General features: G+C 34.8%; 1 protein-coding gene across 1 annotated transcript in view; it reads right to left on the reverse strand.

Moving 5' to 3' along the window:
* The window catches only part of LOC117175477 (transient receptor potential channel pyrexia-like), a 179335-nt gene that overhangs the window by 44817 nt on the left and 129469 nt on the right, over positions 1 to 5049 (reverse strand). The window lies entirely within an intron of this gene.

Below are 5049 nucleotides of genomic sequence, written 5' to 3' on the forward strand. Positions count from 1 at the left end.
TTTACCTTGATACACTTGTTTCGTTAGTCGTTCATTTGGCATTCTCTCAACATGTCCGAACCATCTTAACCGATTTCTTTCCCTTGTGTCTACTAGCGTCTCTTCTGCACCACATTCTTTTACAATTATCTCGTTACTTACTTTGTCCATTAGGGATTTCCCGCTTATTGCGCGCATGAATCTCATGTCAATTGCGTTAATTTTACTCTTTATCTTTTTCTTGATAAGTCCATGTCTCGCTACCATATAGTACAGTCGGTACAAATATAGAATTATGTATTGCCATTTTAGCTTTGATATATTTTTACTTCTGATAAGGGGACCTGCTCTACCAATAACCTTCTTACCTTCATTTATTCGTCTATCTAATTCCTCATCTATCTTCCCGTCCCTAGTAAATAAGCTACCAAGGTATACGAACTTATCAACTTGTTCAATTCTCTCATCATTTAATAAAATATTGCATAGCGTTTTCTCACTCTTTCCTTCGAACACCATAGTTTTTGTTTTATTTGCGTTAATTTTGAGGCCCATGCTCTTCATGCCTGCATCTAGTTTATTCAACATTTTTTGTAGGTCTTCGATAGACTCTGCCATAACAACCTTATCATCTGCGAACGCTAACCCTCGTAAGTAGCATCTTGAAAATAGTGTTTTTTGCATTTAATCATGGTTTGTGCAAAAAGAATGAATCGCAAAACAAAAAGTTGTTAATCAATGTTGTAGAGCATGAAATTCTCTATATTATTGCGCAATTAAAAAAACTTCATTATTTTACTTGCAAATTAATTATTAATTAAGATTCTCCTTGAAAATTCAATAATTAATTCAACAGCAAGAAATAACTTTTTTGAAATGTTAATACCTGATAATGATACCTTCATTATCGAACAATGTTCACTAATTTTTTTAAGCACATCGATTTTGTTGTTCCTTAAATATTACATTGTCAATGAAGAACAGTCCCTTTTTTTTATTGCTGCGAGCGTCAATCCAGCAATCGCACATCGGGTTTCGCCACTGGAGTCGATACTCGAGCGTTTATATTTGATGAAAAAAATTTTATTTTTCATGAAGTTGCAAATATTTTTCATTTTGCAACTAAGGGTAACTTTTCAAATGACCGTATTTCCATGCAAAAGTACGCAGCTCATTGCAATTTCCTATATCGAGTGCATTTATTTTTTAAGAAATTTTGGCGCCGAGTTCAATTGTTTATTACAATTAGGAGCGGAGAATTTCATTTTTTTCAAAAATTTATATCTTCTCTTCTAATTAACATTAAAGTCTAAATTTAGGGAGGTGATAAAACTGCCTTCAGCGTTTCCGCGTGTCCCCGACACATTTGATTTGAACTCTTATCACGGGGAAGAAGGCAAATCAAAGTGACATCTCCTCGGAGTGCCAATGCCGCGCGTACGAGGGCGCTGGGAAGGGGATAGCGATTTCTCGCTTTTCGTCGCTCTCACGAAAACGCTGTGGTAACTTCAAACTCGCTCGAGTAGTCACACCTACAAAACTATTCAAAGAAAATTGATGATTCTTTTTTTAATTTAATAGAGCCCATCGAGAGGAAAAATAATTTTTATTTGAATATGCGCTAATGCAATTTTTTTAATCGTATTATTTGCAATTTAAAATTGCAACTATATTATTTTTCAATAAATGTTTATTAAAAGTGTTGAAAAGACGTTTGCGAATCATCGGAAACGTGCGTTGTAAATTTTTTGCTCGCTGCATCATATCGCTGTAACTTTTATTATGACAATTTCTCGGTAAAATAATACATCAGCACAACTCTTTTAATCTTTTTTCACCTCTTTTTATTATACACACATGCCTCTCAATATATCGATGTAGCCGAGTTTCTGACTGAATTACAAGAAAATTAACATCGTCCTTGCGAATAAAATCACTGTATGAAAAACAAAAAACAAAATTACATTTTACAAAGACGCAGTAGTAACTACCGACTCAAAAAGAGCCCGATTCTCAGAACCCATGTATCTCGACAACTTCTGGGAAAGACGAAAATATACACTTTCGACAAAAACGTACTTTGCATCGTGAGATTACGTAACGCACTTTTGCATTCCATCGATTGTCAAAGTTAGTACATTCAATCAGTAGCTATTTAAAATAAAAAGAGGCGAAAAAAATTGTGCCGATGTATTTTTTTACCGAGAAATTTCCATAAAAAAAGGTACGGCGAGGTGATGAAGCGAGCAAGCAATTTGCAACGAACATTTTCGATGATTTGCAAACGTTTTTCAACATTTTTAGTAAACATTCATTGAAAAATAATGTAGTTGCAATTTTCATTTGCAAACAATACGATTAAAAAATTGCTTTAGCGCATATTCGAGTGAAGATTATTTTTCCTTTCGTGCGAGCGACGAAAAGCGACCGGCGCGTGGCATTGACGATCCGCGGAAAGGTCACTTTCACTTGCCTTCTCCTCCGTAATAAGGGTACAAATCGAATGTTTTAGGGATACCTGGAAAGTCTAAATACAGTTTTATTACCTACCTAAATTTGGACTTCTAATGGTAATTGGAAGAGGGATATAAATTGTTTAAAACAAATTTAATTCTGCGCTCCTAATTGTTATAAACAATTAAAATCGGCGTCAAAATTGTTTAAAAAATACACGCATTTGATATACGAAATAACGATGAGCTGCGTACTTTTAATTGAAAAACGGTCATTTGAAAAGTTGCCTTTAGTTGTAAATCGAAAAATATTTGCAACTTCGTGAAAAAAATGTTTTTGTTGTTGTTTTATCAAATATAAACGCTTGAGTATCGGCACTAGTGGCGAAACCCGATGTGCGATTGCTGAATTTCCGCTAGCAGCAATAACAAAAAAGGGACTTTTCTTAATTAACAATGTAATATTTAAAAAACAACAATATCGATGTGATTAAAAAAATGAGTGAACATTGTTCAATAATGAAGTTATCATTATCGGGTATTCACATTTTAAAAATTTATTTCTTGCCGTTGAAATAAGTATTGAATTTTTAAGGAGAATCTAACTTATCTAACTTAACAATCATTTCGTAATAATATAGAGAATTTCATGCTCTACAACATTGATTAACAACTGTTTGTTGTGCGATTCGTTCTTTTGGAGCAAAACATGATTGAATGAAAAAAAAATACGAATTTCACCATTTAAACGCCATTGGGGGGGGGGGGGCATAGATTTTCAGCTGTTACTTTTTACACATATCGTATACGACGGTATGAGGAACCATCTGTCAAATTTTCCAGGTACTACTATTTTACGCAGGAATCGAGGGTAAAATGGACTAGATTGACTGGACTATTAACAACGTTTGTGATATTGTGTTTTCACACTGGAATCTGAAGATGAGCACTCTTATGTTAAGCTATTTCTAGAAGTGATGGGCTCGGTATGTGGCTATGTGCGGTACAAGGGAGGCGCTCACTAAAGCGTGACAAACAATCATCAGGAATGTACTCTGCGCGTTAGTTGCATCAGGTTACAACAAGCCTGGAAATCCAACACGTCACGTCCGAGTGGACCTGTCTGCTTACGTTTGGATCGTCTAGAGATATGTTGAAAAAAATATGCGAAACCGTTCTTATCTCCAGTTTCCAGTGTATCATTATTATGCCATTAAGACTAATCCGTTTAGGAATATTGGTAATTCACTCGGTTCTAGCCTGGCTATACTGCAGGGAACAAGAGCTCTATATGAGAAGAGTGAAATTCTTGATCTTTCTAATTGTAATAACACGTTTGTTCTGGAAAAGTGCTACGAACCAGGTCTATAGCCTATTTCTCTATAGCAATCAATCTAGATAAGGAGCCTCACAAAGTCATCATGGGTTACAGATTGCATTAAAATACGCATGCTCATTGACAAGATTTATTGGCGAAAGGCTCTACCAAATTTAAGTAAAGCCGGGATATACGGGCATTCGAGGAAAGCTTCACATTATTTTAGTAGAGTTTAAAAGTATTTTGTTCTTTTATTGAAGGTGGAGAAAGTTAGGGAGTGGGGCGGCAGAGAGGTTTGGATGTAAAAAATAGAGCGAGAAGGAAGAAAAGAGTAAATCAGGATATTGTAGAGATGGTAGAATGGAAAAAATATTTTATGAAATTTCTAAGAGGGGTAGAGAGGAAAGTTAGGATAGGAGGGAACATATGAGAATGAGGACATGACAAAAGATATAATATCATCTGGTATAGATGAGATTTCAAATGAAGTTTAGAAATTTAACGGGACAGAATTAAAGGAATGGACATGGATAATGTTCAATAGAGTATGGAGAGGCGAGGGGTGGCCAAAGTAACAGGCGAAAGGAGTCGTGGTACCTATAGTGATGAAAATCAAAGAACAGGAGGTTAAGGATTATAGATGAGTGACACTGATTTCAACATTGTATAAAGTATATGTGACTGTTTTATCGGAGAGGTTGAAGAAACTAGTTCAGGAAAAAAGTTTCAGCCCTCGAATCAGACAGGGTTTCAAAAGTTGATGGGGGAGATAAAGAACGTATATGTTCTAAACTATCTAATAAATAAGAGGATTGAAAGGGGATAAGGGGAAATGGTAGCAATGTTCGTGGACTTAAAGGTGGCGTTTAACTCATTAAAGTGAGACAAAATATAAGAAACTTTGTTGGAAAATGGCATAAGAGATTATTTAATATATTAATATCACATTTGGATAAAGAAATGAAGAGAAAAGAATAGGGAACAGTATGGATAAGGAACGTAAACATATATACACTGTGATACATGGACGATAACCTGTTAATGGTAGAGGATGAGTAAAAAGTTTGAATTTAAATGTATAAAAGACTTGATAATGATGTTTAGAAGAAAAGGAGGAACAAAGAAAGAATGGGCGGGGAAATGAAAGGGAATACAATTATTAGACGTGAAAGAGTTTAAATGTTTGGGATAAAGTTTACAAACAAATAGAGATCGTAAAGCTTACATAAGAGAAAGGATCGAAATAGTAGCAGGTTAATAAGACAGATATGGGGACTCAGAAAAATAATGATAACAAAA

Source organism: Belonocnema kinseyi, chromosome 6 (genome assembly GCF_010883055.1).
Source record: "Belonocnema kinseyi isolate 2016_QV_RU_SX_M_011 chromosome 6, B_treatae_v1, whole genome shotgun sequence".
Lineage (NCBI taxonomy): Eukaryota > Metazoa > Arthropoda > Insecta > Hymenoptera > Cynipidae > Belonocnema > Belonocnema kinseyi.